The sequence below is a fragment of the Mirounga leonina genome, unplaced genomic scaffold (assembly GCF_011800145.1).
Source record: "Mirounga leonina isolate KUSES-001 unplaced genomic scaffold, KU_Mleo_1.0 Mir_173, whole genome shotgun sequence".
Lineage (NCBI taxonomy): Eukaryota > Metazoa > Chordata > Mammalia > Carnivora > Phocidae > Mirounga > Mirounga leonina.
In genome coordinates this window covers 1,865,250-1,884,326 of record NW_023270447.1, presented here as the reverse complement: position 1 = coordinate 1,884,326, position 19,077 = coordinate 1,865,250, and positions in this window count along the sequence as shown.

Genomic DNA, 19,077 nt, shown 5'->3' with positions numbered 1-19,077 from the left:
GGTGGTGAGCCTTTTATACTGTCTTGGTTTTGGTCATCCTCTGATCTGTGAAAGCAAATTACTTGAATAATTTGACCTTTCTTAGCTTCTTCCATGTTTTTATCATTTATTTCTTACCTTTTGCATTCTCAGTTCTCATGTCCATCACCTCTTCCTATAAATGAAACTCATTGTCACAGATTGATTTCCCTGTGAAGCAGACTTTTGCAATGTATTTTGGTGTGAAGGAAGTTTATTAGGGATCAGTATTTGGGGAATGGAGGGAAAGGAAGTAAAATTGGGAAGAGGGAGAAGTTAAGTTGTGATGCCCAGTCTCAACAAAGGCCTTAGCCAATTCCACATAGACCTCTAAGATGCGATGTACTTTCAAAGTTTTCCCCAGTAGGAATGCAGGCTTTGCCAAGGAAAGGTGTATGACCCTAGGCAAGGAGGATCTCTTTAGCCAAGGCAATTACTCAAGGAGGTTAATAGCTGAGACATGTCTGCTGGCAGCACTCCCAGCAACTGGTGGAGTAAGACCTTTATTCCTCAAGGGAGGTCCCAGAGATACGTCACAGCATCCACAGTACTCATTAAATCCCTCATTCAACTGTTGAAATTAATGCTGTTTACCTCACATTCATTCAGATCTGTATTCAGCACTATTAATTATTCCTTCACTCTTGATGCATTTGGGAATATGCTTTGTTGGTTTTCCTCCTACTTTTTTGTCTACTCCTGTCTTTTTTGGAGGTGTATCCCTCCCTTCTCAGCCATTAAATAAAAGAGTTTCTTAAATCTTCATCATTGATCGTCTTATTTTCTCAAACTGTCATGTCTCCTCAAATGATTTATGGCATGCCCATAGCTTTAATTACCACTTCTGCTCATTGAAATACTAACTAAACGCTCATATACTATGTGCCAAGCACTATTCAAATATTTTACAAATATTAACTCATTTACTCTTAACAACTAGTAAAAATTACTACAGATAAAGAAACTGATGCACAGAGAATAACATAGCCAAGATTAGATAAAGGGCTGAGAGTAAGACCAAAAAGAAATTAGAGCATATTAAAATATGTATCTCAATAGCAAAAGATAGTGACAAATTTAAGGAACAACTGACAAAAATGAGTAGATTCGTAAGTCAATACATGTAGAGGATGACTTTACAAACACATCTCTGAGAAATGAATAGTTGAAGCAGACAAAAAATTGGCATAGATATCAAATTTCTAAACAATAAATCAGATCAAGCCAGTAGATATGTAAATAACTCCATTCATTGGATAGTTCACCATTATTTTTTTAATTAATTAGTTTATTACTTAAGTAATCTCTACACCAAACATGGGGCTCAAACCCATAACCCTGAGATCAAGAGTCACATACTCTTCTGATTGAGCCAGTAAGACACCCTAGTTCACCATTATTTTTAAGCATATGTAGAATATGTATAAAAATAAGCCATGTATTAGGTAATGAAGTCCTAATAGTTCCAAAGAATCAATACTATACAAACTATGTTTTCCAACTGCAAATCGATTAAATTAGCAGTTCAGATAATAAAGAATAGCTTTGAGACAGTTAGAAACTAAATAAGCTATTACTAAATTACCCTTGAATTAAAGATGAAATAATGGAAATAAACTGACTTAAATACATTAGTCATAAGAATATTAAATGAGTTAAGCATTCAATTTAAGAAGTATTAGAAAAAACAAAACCAGAAGAAACAAGAATAAGTAAAGTATATAACAACAAAAAAATTTCATTAAATTAACAAGACCAGAGCTTGTTCTTTGATAAGACCAATGATAGAGATAAACTGTTATGGGGCATGTGGGTGGCTCAGTCGGTTGAGAATCTGACTTGGTTTCAGCTCAGGTCATAACCTCAGGGTCATGAGATCGAGTCCCACATCAGGCTCTGCTCAGTGCAGAGTCTGCTTGAGATTCTTTCTCTCCCTTTCCCTCTGTCCCTACCCCTGAAAATAAACAAACAAACAAAATCTGTAAAAACAAGGGATACACTGTTAGCAAGATTGATCAAGCCAAAAAGAAGATACAAGTAAGCAAAATACAGAATAAAAAGGGAAAACTATAAATACAATAGAGATTTTTCTTTGTATTATGAACAGCAGTTAAAATACAACACTTGCTGAATCCTGCTACAATGACAAACTACCATTAGCTGCTGGTTCCTTTATCTAAATTATAAAAGGAAAACATTTTAAGAACTAAGAATTTTTGAGGGAGCTGAATGCTGTTTTATTTTATATATGTATGTATATATATTTTATATATGTATGTATATATGTATGTATGTATGTAATTTTTAAATTTTTATTATATTAGTCACCATACAGTACCTCATTACTTTTTGATGTAGTGTTCCATGATTCATTGTTTATATAACACCCAGTGCTCCATGCAGTACCTGTCCTCCTGAAGGCTGTTTTAAAGTGATGAATGTATGTTGCAAGGGAAGAAGGTAGCTCCAGTCTGGGGTGGAGAACAGTTAGCAGACACAGTGAAAGAACAGGTTAGAAAAAGGAAGTTTCAAATTATTCTGTTGTCTCCCACATTGCCTTGGGGCAATCAATGCCTGTCTACTTTCAGAAGAAATTTAAGGAAATAATCCAGATCTCTGGGTAAATCAGCAAAAGAACACTGCTGAGGTGAAGCATGAATAAAATAAATTAATTTTACTGAGAGACTCAGGCATTCATTTCTCTATATCTCTCTCCCTCAAAATCCTAAGGAATCACAGTCTAGGGACACAGCCTCTTCCAAAATTACACCTTCTTTAAGGCCAATAAGACCTTGCCTGGAGGAGTTGGTTGGGGGGGGCAGCAAGTGGAAATAATTAACTGATTTGGGGATCCCTGGAGTTCTGTGTCCTAGAGATCAAACCCACCCCCTCCATTTTACTAGAAAATGACATAGATAAGGGTCAGGCCTTTGGCCCTTACCCAAAACACATTACCAGGTAAAGCAGACAAAAACAACAGGAGAATAGGACATCAAAAACCAAAGTAACTAAAAACTGTACAACTGTACAACTCCCTTAGAAGAAAATGGATGGAATGATTGAAACATAATATAACCTGAAGAAGAGTTACAAAACACACCAAAATTTTAAATATGCATTATCAATCAAGTTAAGATTATAAGGTAAATTAAAATAATAGGAAACTGCATCAAGCAAAATCACAAAAAAGAATAAAATGAACATATGAGGTGTAAGATATATAAGTTAAAATAAAAAGTAAACAACATGCGATGAATAGTAGATTGCATACAGCTAAAGAAAAATGTAGGAAACAGATTAATGAAAAAGTTGAAAGGCAGTAGGAAAGGATAAAAAGAAAGCAAATATAAAAAGAAAAGTTAACATCTGTGTAAGATAAAAGTAGAAGCAGGGTGCCTGGCTGGCTCAGTTGGTAGAGCATGTGACTCTTGATCTCAGGGTTATAGGTTTGAGCCCCATGTTGGGTGTAGAGATTACTTAAAAAAATAAAATCTTAAAAAAAAAAAGATTAAGGTAGAAGTGCCAATATCTAGATAATAGGAGTTGCAAAAGGAGAAAAAACAATTTTTTAAACTCTAAAAACTATTTTTCCAGGATTAAAGAAAGTAAAAAGACGCAGATGAAAAGAGCCATGAAGAAACGAGTACAGGAAGGATGCCTGAGTGGCTCAGTTGGCTAAGCATCTGCCCTCGACTTAGGTCATGATCCCAGGGTCCCACATCAGGCTCCTTGCTCAGCGGGGAACCTGCTTCTCCCTCTGCCTGCCACTCCCCCTGCTTGTGCTCTCTCTCTCTGACAAATAAATAAATAAAATCTTTAAAAATAAAAAAAATGAGTAAGGGAGATAAAAAAAATTGCATAAAAATAATGAATATTTTTTAAAGATTTATTTATTTGAGAGAAAGAGAGAGAGTGGCGAGGGGCAGAGGGAGAGAATCTTCAAGCAGACACTGAGCTGCGCACAAGCCTGAGACAGGCCCAATCCTGCTACCCATGAGATTATGACCTGAGCTAAAACAGAGCTGGACGCTTAACCAACTGAGCCACCCAGGTGCCCCTAAAAATAGTGAATATTAAGAACAATTAAGAATATCAAAAAGAAAGAGAAATTTTTTTAAAGTTTCCAGAGGAAGAATATGTTAGTTATATAATGCTGCATAAAAAATTACTACAAATTAAGCAGCTAAAAAACTCCCACACATTTATTATCTCACAATTTTTGTGGATCAGAAGTCCAGGCACAGCTTAGCTGAGTTACTTGCCTTTAGGTCTCTCACAGATCTACAATCAAGGTGTTGGCCAGGGCTGGGGTCTCGTGTGAAGGCTCAACTAGTCAAAAATCCAAATTCAAGCTCTTGTTGTTGGCAGAATTCAGTTCTTTGTGCTGTTGGACTAAGGGCCTCACTTTCTTGCTGGTTGTTTTGCCAGAGGTTGTTCTCAGTTCCTTGCTATGTGGGCTGTCAAAACAGATTTTATTCAGTAACTACTAACAGTAGGAGAAAGATCTGAAACCCATTCCAATTTGTGCAGAAGTAATTGGTTGTTTTAAGAGAGAGTGGGGGAAGGGTGACTGAGCGCTCAAATAGAGTCAATGAAGTGAAAAATTACAAAAGTTTGATCAGAGTAAATGCAATTAGGCCAGCTGTGTCTGCTAGCTGGCAATGATCAAAGATCAAATTCTATGCTCCCACAGAGACTGGGAGACAGGGGCCCTATGCTTCCTTATGATTGTATTTCAAAGCAGTGACTTTCAGGTCCTTGAAAAAGACACATCTGAGTTGTAGGATATACATATACATCTCAAAGAGACGTAGGAAGGATTCAAAATTGTAAGTCCTTTTTAGGAAATTCTGTAAGAGGGAGGTCAGGAACCTTCATTAGGTGTTGATTAGAACAGACAGTAAATTCTCCTGACAGTACCGAGCTTTCTCAGGCAGGCATTTTGAGGAGCAGTTAGGGTCATCCTAGGGGCACAGCTTTATGTTGCTAAAGTCATACTAGAGTTTGGTTGTCTCCTGGTGCAGAGATTTTGATGCAGTCTTTATGTGCTGAAAGCTCATCAGCACCCAGGGCCTCCCAAATTGGCAGCTTGCTTTATCAAAGTCAATAAGGAAGAGTCTAGTAGCAAGATGAAGATTTTATTTCTTACTTAGCCTAAACAGAGAAGTGATATCCCATCACATTTGTTGAATTCTATTGGTTAGAAGAAAGTCACTAGGCCAGCCTATACTCAAAGGAAGATGATTACACGAGTGTGAATACTAGGAGGGAGGGATCATTGGAGGCCATCATGGAGTCTGCCTGCCACATGAGCAAGCATTAAAAAACTTATATTGGCATTGGATATCCCAGTAGAACATTTGATACAAAAATACAATGGAATTTTGAAATGCTAAAGGACAATTGAAAAGGTGAGGAATAGTGCAGAGGACCATAGGGGTAGGAGAGGAAACTGAATGGGAAGAAATCAGAGAGAGAGACAAACCATATGAGATTCTTGACTCTGGGAAACAAACTGAGGGTTGTGGAAAGGGAGATGGGTGGGGGGATGGGGTAACTGGGTGATGGGCAGGCATAAGGAGGGCATGTGATGTGATGAGCAGTAAGTGTTATACTGAACTGATGAATCATTGAACATTATATCAAAAACTAATGATGTACTATACCTTGGCTAATTGAATTTAAATAAATTTAAAAAAGAAAAGAAACTATGGCTTCTATGAAAAATTAAATGAACATGTATTCATGATCTCATTTAACTTATTAATTAATAAGGGAACCATTAAGATGTTAAAATAGATCCAAAACAGAATCCCAAGAACAGACAACTATTTAGGCAATGGATAATGTTTAAATGCTAATAGATATAATTTAATAACAGATGTAAAACCAGTCAATATCCACAGGGCAATAAAATTAAATGCAATATTTGAGATCATCTCTTCCATAGAGACTTGGGAAGGAGCATGGAATCAATGCATCTCCACCATTCGTTTGCATCCTTGTGAACAGGAACGATTTGGATCATTACTATCAGCCCTCCACAAGTTAACTTATATCACTAAAGAGTTGAAAATTTGACCAAAGATAACGGAAAGTGCAAACCTTATAGAATCTGATAATCCCAAAACATCTTCTAGATAATATCCAGCATTCCACCGAAAGAACACCAGCCATCTTTTTTTTTTTTTTTGCATTTTAAAGTCTTTGCAAAATTTTCTGAAATAACCAAGAAATTTGTTTGTAGCAAAAATGTCATTTAATATGACATTCAAAGCTTCATAAGAATTTTTGCACTACTAGGTATTTATCCAAGTGATACAAAAATTCTGATTAGAAGGGGCACATGCACCCCAATGTTTATAGCAGCGTTATCAACAATAGCCAAAATATGGAAAGAGCCTATATGTCCATCAACAGGTGAATGGATAAAGAAAATGTGGTGTATATATATATACAATGGAATATTACTCAGCCATCAAAAAGAATGAAATCTTGTCATTAAATAATGTGGATGGAGCTAGAGTATATTATGCTAAGGGGAATAAGTCAGTCAGAGAAAGGCAAATACCATATGATTTCACTGATATGTGGAATTTAAGAAACAAAACAGACGAACACAGGGGAAAGAAAAAAAAGAGAGAGGGAGGCATGCTGTAAGAGACTCAGCTATAGAGAACAAACTGAGAGTTGCTGAGTGGAGTTGGGTAGGGAGATGGGTTAAATGGGTGATGGGTATTAAGGAGGGCACTTGTTGTGATGAGCATTGGGTGTTATATGTAAGTTATAAGTCACTAAATTCTACTTCTGAAACTAATATTACAGTATATGTTAATTAAAAATTAATAAAAGACTTGAAACATAAATTTTTTTTACCCTAAGACATAAATTTAAGATTTTTTAGTCTTATTTTACTCTTAATTTTTTAATTTAAATTCAATTAGCCAACTTAGAGTACATCATTAGTTTCAGATGTAGTGTTCAATAATTTATCAGTTGCGTATAACATCCAGTGCTCGTCACATCACGGTTCTCCTTAAATTTAAAATATCTTTGATTAAATACTAAAATAATAAGAAAAATGATTCCAGAAAACCTTGAGAAAATAAGGGAAGTACAGTTCTTCTATAATGCTTATTCTGGACACATGATTTGTTCCTATTCAACTGATACATTATGGAAGAATTTGAACATGACGTAAATTTTGTAATTCCTTAGGCACAGTTTCATACCTAAGAAACACTAGGTGAGTGCATAAGATTGTACCCAGCTGAACTGAGAAGTGTAAGACATAAAACATGCTCCCACATACCTCAAGGGCAATGAGTCATACATGTCCACATCTGGTATTACAACTTTCCATCTTACATCAGATAACCTTCCTTCCAGACTTCACAATGGTTCACAAGTTGCAGTCTTTCAGATGGCCATCTTGGCTGCTCAGCCCTGCACATTCTCTTTTCAGTTTTCTCCTCTTTCCTGTCAGCCTATTTTTACTTTTTTCTCTATGTTCTCCATTATTTCTATCTCCAATTTCTTTTTTTTTTTTCTGGATTCTCAATTCCTTTTTTTAAAATTAAGTTTTTATTGTAATTCCAGTATAGTTAGCATACAATGTTATATTAGTTTCAGGTGCACAATATAGTGATTTCAACAATTCCATACATTACTCAGTGCTCACCATGATAAATGTATGCTTAATCCCCATCACTGAATTCCCCCCTCCTCCTGCTTCCTCCCCTCTGGTAACCATTAGTTTGTTCTCTATAGTTAAGAATCTGTTTCTTGGTTTCTCTCTCTCTCTTTCTCTTTCCCCTTTGTTCATTTCTTTTGTTTCTTAAATTCCACATATGAGTGAAATCATATGGTATTTGTCTTTCTCTGAGTTATTTCACTTAACATTATACTCTCTGGAGCCAGCCATGTTGTTGCAAATGACAAGATTCCATTCTTTTCTATGGCTGAATAATATTCCATTATATATACATATATCACTTCTTTATCCATACATCAAGCATACTTGGACTGCTTCCATAATTTGATCATTGTATATAATGCTGCAATAAACATAGGGGTGCATGTATCCCTTTGAATTTGTATTTTTGCATTTTGGGTGTAAATACCCAGTAGTGTGATTCCTGGATTATAAGGTAGTTCTATTTTTAACTTTTTGAGGAAACTCCATAGTGTTTTCCACAGTGGTTGCACCAATTTGCATTCCTGGCAGCAATGCACAAGGGTTCCTTTTTCTACAAATCCTCACCAACATTGTTGTTCTGGCATTTTTTTGGTTTACTTCATAATTTTCTTTTTTTAAATTTGAATTCAACTAGTGAACATATGATACATCATTAGTTTTGTTTTTTTGTTGTTGTTGTTGTTTTATTTTTTTATTTTTTTGATACATCATTAGTTTTTGATGTAATGTTCAATGATTCATTAGTTGTGTATAATACTCAGTGCTCATCACATCACATGCCCTCCTTAATGCCCATCACCCAACAGTTACCCCATCCCCCCCACCCACCTCCCTTTCCACAACCCTCAGTTTGTTTCCTGTACTGAAGAGTCTCTCATGGTTTTTCTCCCTCTCTGATTCCTTCCCATTCAGTTTTCCCTCCCTTCCCCTATGATCATCTGCACTATTTCTTATATTCCACATATGAGTGAAACCATATAATAATTGTCTTTCTCTGATTGATTTATTTCACATAATACCCTCCAGTTCCATCCATGTCAGTGTAAACAGTAGGTATTCTTTCTGATGGTTGAGTAATATTCCATTAGATGTAAGAACCACATCTTCTTTATCCACTCATCTGTTGAAGGACATCTTGGCTCCTTCCATGGTTTATCTATAGTGGACATTGCTGCTATGAACATTGAGGTGCATGTATCCCTTCTTTTCACTATATCTGTATCTTTGGGGTAAATACCTAGTAGTGAAATTGCTGGGTTGTAGGGTAGCTCTATTTTTAACTTTTTGAGGAACCTCCATACTGTTTTCCAGAGTGGCTGTACCAGCTTGCATTCCCACCAACAGTGTAAGAGGGTTCCCCTTTCTCCACATCATTGCCAACATTTGTTGTTCCCTGTCTTGTTAATTTTAGCCATTCTAACTGGTATAAGGTGGTATCTCATTGTGGTTTTGATTTGTATTTCCCTGATGGCAAGTGATGTGGAGCATTTTTTCATGTGTCTGTTAGCCATTTGTATGTCTTCTTTGGAGAAGTGTCTGTTCATGTCTTCTGCCCATTTCTTGGCTGGATTATTTGATTTTTGGGTGTTGAGTTTGACAAGTCTTTATAGATCTTGGATTTTAGCCCTTCCTCTGATATGTCATTTGCAAATCTCTTCTCCCATTCCATGGGTTGCCTCTTAGTTTTATTGATTGTATCCTTTGCCGTGCAGAAGCTTTTTATCTTGATGAAGTCCCAAAAGTTCATTTTTGCTTTTGTTTCCCTTGCCTTTGGAGACGTGTAAAAACAAGAAGTTTTTACAGTTGAGGTCAAAGAGGTTGCTGCCTGTGTTCTCCTCTAGGATTTCGATGGATTCCTTTCTCACATTGAGATCTTTCATCCATTTTGAGTTTATCTTTGTGTATGGTGTAAGAGAATGGTCCAGTTTCATTCTTCTGCATGTGGCTATCCAATTTTCCCAGCACCAGTTATTGAAGAGACTTTTTTCCATTGGCTATTCTTCCCTAATTTGTCAAAGATTATTTGACCATAGAGTTGAGGGTCCATTTCTGGGCTCTCTATTCTGTTCTATTGATCTATGGGTCTGTTTTTGTGCCAGTACCATGCTGTTTTGATGATCACAGCTTTGTCAAATAGCTTGAAGTCAGGCATTGTGATGCCCCCAGCTTTGGTTTTCTTTTCAAACCCCTGGTGATTTGGGGTCTTTTCTGGTTCCATACAAATTTTAGGATTGTTTGTTCCAGCTCTGTGAAAGATGTCAATTGTATGTTGATAGGGATTGCATTGAAAGGGTAAATTGCTCTGGGCAGCATAGACATTTTCACAATGTTTATTCTTCCAATCCATGAGCATGGAATGTTTTTCTATCTCTTTGTGTCTTCCTCAATTTCTTCCATAAATGTTCTGTAGTTTCTAGAGTATAGATCCTTTACTTCTTTGGTAGGTTTATTCCTAGTTACCTTATGGTTTTTGGTGCAATTATAAATGGGATTGATTCCTCGATTTCTCTTTCTTCAATCACGTTGTCAGTGTATAGAAATGCAACTGATTTCTGTGCATTGATTTTGTATCCTGCCACATTGCTGAAATGCTGTATGAGTTCTAGCAATTTTGGGGTGGAGTCTTTTGGGTTTTCCACATAAAGTATCATGTCATCTGTGAAGAGACAATTTGATGTCTCCTTTGTCAATTTGAATGCCTTTTATTTCTTTTTGTTGTCTGGTTGCTGAGGCTGGGACTTCTAGTACCATGTTGAACAATAGTGGTGAGAGTGCGCATTCCTGTCATGTTCCTAACCTGAAGGGAAAAGCTCTCAGTTTTTCCCCATTGAGAATGATATTTGCTGTGGGCTATTCATAGATGGCTTTTATGATATGGAGGTATGTTCCCTCTATCCCTATATTCTGAAGGCTTTTAATCAAGAAACGATGCTGTATTTTGTCAAATGCTTTTTCTGCATCAATTAGGATCATATGATCCTTGTCTCTTCTTTGATTAATGTGATCTATCACGTTGATTGATTTGCAAATGTGGAACCACCTTTGTATCCCAGGAATAAATCCCACGTCATCGTGGTGAATAATCCTTTTAATGTACTGTTGGATCCTATTGGCTAGGATCTTGGCAAGAATTTTGGCATCCATGTTCATCAGGGATATTGGTCTGTAATTCTCCTTTTTGATGGGATCACTGTCTGGTTTGGGGATCAAGGTAATGATGGCCTCATAAAACCAGTTTGGAAGTTTTCCTTCCATTTCTATTTTTTGAACCAGCTTCAGTAGAATAGGTATGATTTCTTCTTTAAATGTTTGGTAGAATTCCCCTGGGCGGTCATCTGGCCCTGGACTCTTGTTTTTTGGGAGCTTTTTGATTACTGCTTCAATTTCCTTACTGGTTATTGGTCTGTTCAGACTTTCAAGCTCTTCCTGTTTCAGTCTTGATAGTTTATAAGTTTCCAGGAATGCATCCATTTCTTCCAGATCGCCTAATTTGTTGGCATATAGTTACTCATAATATGTTTCTTTGTTTTTGATTTTAGTTATTCTGAGAGGTGTGAGGTGATATCTCATTGTGGTTTTGATTTGCATTTCCCTGATGATCAATGATGTTGAGCATCTTTTCATGTGTCTGTTAGCCATCTGTCTGTCTTCTTTTGAGAATGTCTGTTCATGTCCTCTGCTTATTTTTATTTTATTTTATTTTATTAATTTAAATTCAATAGCCAACATATAGTACATCATTAGTTTTTGATGTGGTGTTCTATGATTCATTAGTTGCGTATAACACCTAGGGCTCATCACGGCATGTGCCCTCCTTCATGCCCATCATTTTTTAATTGGATTATTTGGTTTTTGGTCTGGACTCTCAATTCTATTCCATTGGTCTCTATGTCTGTCCTTATGTCAGAACCACACAGCTTTGGTTACCTTAGCTTTTACTAAGTTTTGAAATCCGGAAGTGGGAGTCCTCCACCTTTGTTCTTCTTTTTCAAGATTACTTTAGCAATTCATATTGAAATTTAATATGAATTTGAGGAATGCCTTTTTCTTTTCTTCAAAAAGTTTGTTGGAATTTTTATAGAGATCATATTGATATGTAGACCACTTTGGGTAGTATTAACACCTTAACAATATTTGTCTTCCTATTTAGGAACACAGGATGTCCTCTTTGGGTCCTCTTTAATTTCTTTAAGGAATGTTTTATAGATTTCAGTGTACAAGTCTTTCACCTCCTTGGTTGAATTCATTCCCAGGTATTTTATTCTTTAAATGATATCATAAATGTGATTGCTTTCTTAATTTTCTTTATGGATTGCTGTTCATTGCTGGTAAATAGAAAGAGAATTGAGTTTTGTGTGATCATCTTGTACTCTGCAACTTTGCTGAGTTCATTTTTTAGCTACTGTAGATTCTTTGGGATCATGTCATCTGTGAATAGAGATAGTATTATTTTTTCCTTTTCAGTTTGGATGCCTTAGATTGATTTTTCTTGTCTAATTTCTCTGACTAGAATATTCAGTACAATGTTGAATACCATTAGTGGTGAGAAAGGCATCCTTGATCTTAGGGAGAAAGCTTTTTCAGTCTTTCATCATTGAGGATGATATTCACTGTGGGTTTTTCATAAACGTCCTTTATCATGTTGTGGAAGGGCATGCTGGGTTTTTTTCTTAATTTTATTTAAATTCAATTTAGTTGACATATAGTGTATTATTAGTTTTAGATGTAGAGTTCAGTGATTCATCAGTTGCATATAAAACCCAGTGCTCATTACATCAAGTGCCCTCCTTAATGCTTATCACCCAGTTACCCCATCCCCCCACCTACCTCCCCTCTAGCAACCATCAGTATATTCCCTATAATTAAGAGTCTCTTATGGTTTGCCTCCCTCTCTGTTTTTTTTTCTTATTTTGTTTTTCTTCCCTTCCCCTATGTTCATCTGTTTTGTTTCTTATATTCCACATATGAATGAAATCATATGGTATTTGCCTTTCTCTGACTGACTTATTTCATTTAGCATAATACCCTTTAGTTCCATCCACATCATTGCAAATGGCAAGATTTCATTCTATTTTATGGCTGAGTAATATTCCATTGTATATATACAATTTCTTTCCTTTTAAAAAATATCTCTTTTGTTCTCTTCCTCACCCATAAAGCATGGTGGGGGCAGGAGATGGACAGGCTGGCAGGAGAACAAGCATGCACTTACTTCCACAATAAATCTCAGTCCTTTTACAAGATAAAGTACCATGTTTATTACACTATTTATATATTTATTAACCATTTAACATGTTAAAAACTGTATTTCCATTTTTATTTGGTCCCTATCTCTTTGTTTATGTCTCAGAATTTTTTGGTGTTGTGGTCCTAACCTCATTTTCCCATGAGCATAATGGGTTTTTACTGTATAATTTTGCATAGTGTGGTGATTTTAGGAATGTATATGTCATGTTATATCAAAACTGCAAAGATAATAAAAAACCTTTGTAAAGCCACTTCTGGACAAGACAGGGTAACAGGGACTGGATTTGTCCTCCTACTTCAAGCAACAATAACAACAACCAGACAAGAACCCATGAAACAACACTTTTCAAGACACTGGACTCAGACAATGAAGAACAATATCTTAGTCAGCTCAGGCTGTTCATAACAAAATACCATAAAATGGGTGGCATATAAACAACAAAAACCTATTACTCATAGTTCTGGAGGCTGAAAGTCCAAGATCAGGGTGCCAGTATGGTCAGATTCTAGTGAGTGCCATCTTTTGAGTTACAGACTACTGACTTCTCATTGTATCCTTACATGGCAGAGAACAGAGAGAAGAAGCAAGCTCTCTCTTGACTCTTATAAGGACACTAATCTCATTCATGAGGACTCACCTACATGCCTTCTAATCCTGATTATCTCCCAAAGACCCCACCTCCTAATACCATCACATTGGGGAGGGGTGTTGTTAGGTTAGATGATTTTGGGGGGACACAAACATTCAGTCCACAACAGACTGATTCCTAAAAGCCAAAAAACAAATGAGTAAGCCTTAGGTTACTGTTTTGAGATTTTCCAGACCACAGCTCAGGAAACTGAAACTAAGGCAGAATAAGGAAAACTAGCTCAGCTAAGAAAATGGAGCTGAGACTCCAGGGAAAAAGGCAACTAGAGTTGATAGGATAGACTATCAGAGAGGGGAAATAATTATACAGAATACCGGAGATCTGCTGGCTGTCTCTCTTGAGTATTCAGCAGAGTACTGATGAGCACATACCTATAAGGAAACAATCCAGAGCTGGATAAAGAACCATCCAAAAGGAATAGGGAAAGTACCTGCACTCAGACAAGGCTGGAAATAGTGCCTGTTTGAACATCTGGACTGGAAAACTCGTATTTCATGGGTATTGTATAGGGTACTTCTACACTCCAGATCCACCTAATTAATTATAAAAACAAGACCTCAAGTATCAAACTGTTTCCAAGTAAAATGACTGTATCCCAAAGCAAAATTCAAGAAAATATGTAGCAATACAAAAATATCCAGCACTCCACAAGGAAATATCCACAATGTTAGAATCCAATCCAAAATTACTGGGCATACAAAGAGGCAATACGATATGATCCATAATGAGAATGATCGTTCAGGCAAAACTGAACCAGATGTTACAACTAGAAAGAAGGATATTACTACAAATATTATAACTGTATATCGTATGTTCAGAAATTTAAGCAAAGACATGGAAGATATAGAGAAAATCCAAATAAAATTTCCCAGAGAAGAAAGTTACAATGCTGAAATAGAAAAATGTACTGGATTGGATTAATGGAGGACTAGATGTTTCAGAAAAAATGAAAGTGAACTTTAAAGCTTAGACCCTAGGTATGATTCTCTTTGATTTATCTTGTTTAGGAAATACACAGATTATTGAATCTGTGTTTTGATGACTTTAATTGATTCTGGAAAATTCCCTACCTTTTCAAATATTGATTCTCAGTCTCTCTTTCCTCCTCTCTCCTTCTCTTTTCCTTCTTTATCTTTCCTTCCCTCTCTTTCCCTCACTCCCCCCCCCACACCTTTCTATACTTCAATTACACTTGTGTTAGACCTTTGACCAATGTCCCATATATCTCCTATATCTATTCAATATTTATTATTTTTATTATCTGATCTGAATATTTTCTTTTCTCCTATTCTCCAGTTTACCAAATCTCTGTGCAATAATGTCTAATACCTGAGCCGAAGGCAGATGCTTGACAGACTGAGCCACCCAGGTGCCCATGAATATCCTATTTCTATAAACAGATGCTATGACATATTTTTGTTAAAAGGTTAAATGTATTTACTTTTGTTTCCTTTTTGTTTTCTTTTGTTTTGTTTTTAAGATATTCATGTGAAAGCACAAACATGAGATTGTAACATGGGTAAACATGTTAGGGGAAAAATGATTTTGAGGTACACAGATAATCTCTCTTTAAAAATAAAAATAAGCAAATAAATAAAATCTCTACCAACTAAAAAAAAAATAATGTCTAACAAACTATTTTACCAATCTATGTAACTCTTACTTTTAATTTAGTAATTTCAGTTGTAGAACTTTCATTTTAATTGTTTTTTTATATTTTGTGTCTAATAAAGTTTTCCATTTTAAAATTTATATTCATGTGTCTGTTAATTATACTTTAAAATACTGTTTGTTAGCTCCCAGTCTAACTCATTTCAGGGTCTGTTTTATTGTCTACTTTATTCTTTGTTTTTGTCATTTTCTCCTGTTTTATAAGATGTCTTATAATTTTTTGTTTAATGCTGGGCATTGTATGTTTAAAATGTTTAAGGATTAACCTATTTTCTGGCAAGCAGATAGAGTACCAAGGGACCATATTAAACCTTTAGAGGGTTGGTTTGAGACTATGTTAGGACTAATCTATTTCAGGTTTATTATTACTTCTATGGCATGGTCCATATTTCTAGAGTGTGGCCATTGTGGATTCTCAACTGAAACCCTGAATGTTTATAAAAACCCTTTCACATAGCAAGCTTTGAACTCCAATCTTTCTTTAATCAGTAAAACATGGATTCTGAAACTTGTGCTCAGTTTGTTAACCTCCCAACTGCTGTTCTTTGATGAATTTATTGTATTTCTGCCTTTGTATGTGCAGTTAGGGATTTGGCCAATGATTTTAGGTGTATTTGTAGCTGGGCTTTTTCACTATGGTTTCTTCCCTTATTGAAATTTTCTTAAATCCCAGCCACATAGCATCTCTGAACTTTGATATCTGCCAATTTATTCTAAAATGACTGCTCTTTGGGGCACCTGGATGGCTCAGTCAGTTAAGCATCTGACTCTTGGTGTAAGCTCAGGTCATGATCTCATGGGTCATGCTATCAAGCCCTGTGTTGGGCTCTGTGCTCAGCAGAGAGTCTATTCGAAGAGTCTCTCCCTCTGCCCCTCTCCCCACTTATTCTCTCTCTCAAATAAAATTTTTTTTTAAAAAATAAAATGACTGTGCTTTATACTTTGACTGTAGTCCCCATGTTGGAAAAGGCCCTCAGAAAATAGGTCAGAATAAATATGATTCTTTGTTATATGCTTTTTTTCTCACAAGGAACATAGTTCCTCAATTCCTGACTCCATTATTTGCTCTCCAATGCCTTTAAAATTTTGTCTTATATAGATTTTTTACCATACATACACACACACACATATATTTATTTATATGAAACAGGCTTAGTAAAATATAACCTACTCTATCCTAGTTAGAACTAGAAGTTTTCTCAGGACAGCTGACTGATTCCTTAATTTCAATATTTATAATTTTCCTTCCTAGGATATCCAGTTCCTTTTCAATTCTGTTTGTCTATGGCTTTTAATACGTGTTTATGTCTTCTAACTTTATTTTACTCTGTAAATACAGTGAACATATTCTCCTATACCTTGATACTTACTGATTACTTCAGTACCTAAAAATCTTTGAGGAACTTACTCTGCTATCCATTGTCTCTGAGTAAGGTTTCTGAATGTGAAATCATGTTTCTTGGAAATTTGTTTGTGTTGATTCTTGAGTCCTTTTAAGTTGCATTTCTTTTTAGAGAATTTGATTTTTTAAATAATTTTTTTCATAAAAGTAAGAATTTGTTAATCAGTATTATTTACATACAATAAACTATATAAATTTTAAGTATATGGGATAGGAGGGAGCTAAGATGGTAGTGTAGTAGGAGGACTCTAGGCTGTCTCATCCCTTGAACACAACTAAATAACCATCAAATCATTCTAAAAACCCCAGAAATAAACCTAAGACTGACAGAACAAATTCCACAACTAAAGGGAGAGAAGAAGCCACATTGAAAAAGGTAGAAAGTGGGAGACATGGTTTGGGAGAGAAATGGGTTGTGGGTGCTGCAGAAGGGAAGGAGCCATTGCTGCAGAGAAAGGCAAGAAAGAGGAGCACACAGATGAATACACAGGGGGAACATTTCCCCAAAGTCATTGGCTGGGAAAACAGGAGGGGCTTATTTTTGTGAGTACTTGTGACCACCAGGGCTTAAAGACTGGAGTTTTAAAAGTTGGTAGGTTTGGCCGGGGTAGACCTGGGAGCACTGCCCTGCTCCTTGAGTGAAAGCCAGCAAAAAACCCAGAGGCAGACAGTGTGGAAACAGCCATCTGAAAAATCCCTAGGACACCCAAGGGGAAAATTATTTGCTCTTCTTGGAGTGCTTCCCAGAGGAGCAGCAAGCATGGAGGCACTGCTCCAGGGACAAAGAAACTGACTGGCCCCACTTTCTTCCCCTACCCCTCAGGATAAGATGAGAGCAACCTGCAATAAGCAGCACAGCAACAAAACTGGCTACCTACCTGCTTACACTGAATCCCACACCCTTGCACTCTGGTAGTACTGACCTTCTTCTTCATTAAGTTTGTCTAAGTCCCAGCATGGCAGGCCCCTTCCCCAGAAGACCAGCTGAAACCCCTGCTCACACCACTTCTCCCAACCAGACATTTCTGCAGGGCTTCAGTTCTAGTGGAAGTAGTATCAGGTCTCATTTAACAAGCAGACCAGAGCACACCTAGGTAAAACTCAACACATTCTGGCAAAGGTCCAGACCCTGCCCACTGCAGGAAAGGAGAGCCCCTGCAGATGACTGGCCTGAAGGATAGGGCAGTCAAAACACAACAGCAGAACACACACAGGACATAAAAGAGACACCCTCTGAAGCATCAGGTCCTACACTATATGATCTCTTCTTCATGAAACCATTAGTCTCTGGAGCAGGAAACATAACAGAAATTTCTAATACACAGAAGAAGGCAGAGACACATAAAATGCCAGGATGGAGGAATTCATGCCAAATGAAAGAAGAAGATAAGGTTATGGCCAGAGATGAGTGAAAGAGATATAAGTAACATGCCTGATTGAGACTTTAAAGCAGTAAGCATAAGGTTACTCACTGGGCTTGAGAAAAGAATGGAAGACTTCAGGGAGGCACCTACCAAAGATATAAAAGAGTTAAAAGCACTAAGTTAGAAATGAAAAATGCACTAACCAATATTCACAATGATTTGATGTAATGAACACAAGGATGGAAGAAGTAGAGGAATGAATAAGTGATATATAAGATAAAATAATGGAAAATAGTGAAGCTGAGCAAAAGAGAGAAGGACAAATTATGGAACACAAGAATAGACTTAGGGAACTCAGTGACTCCATCAAAGGTAATAAGATTCATATTATAGGAGTCCCAGAAGAAGAAAAGGGAGAAAAGGGGGCAGAAAATTTATTCGAGGAAATAATAGGTGAAAACTTCCCTAATATGGGAAGGGAAACAGACATCCATATCCAGGAGGTACAGAGAACTTGTGTTGTGATGAGCACTGGGTGTTATATGCAACTAATGAATCGTTGAACACTACATCAAAAACTAATGATGTACTCTATGCTGGCTAACTGAAAATAATAAAAAATCAACAAAGGTAGGTCAACACCAACACACATTGTAATTAAATTTGCAAAATATACTGATAAAGAAAAAAAATCTTAAAAGCAATGACAAAAGAAGTCCTTAATTTACAAGGCAAAACCCAAAAGGCAACCTGGAGAGTTCTCAACAGAAGCTTAGTGAACCAGAAACCAGTGGCATGATATTTTCAAAGTATTGAATGGGAAAAATCCACAGCCAAGAATACTCTATCCAACAAGGCTATAATTCAGAATAGAAAGCAAGATAAAGAATTTCCCAGACAGAGAAAAACTAAAGGAGTTTGTGATCATTAAACCAGCCTTGCAAGAAATATGAATATTCTGTTGTTTTAGGATGGAATGTTCTGTATATATCTACAAAGTCCATCTGGTCCAACGTGTCATTCAAA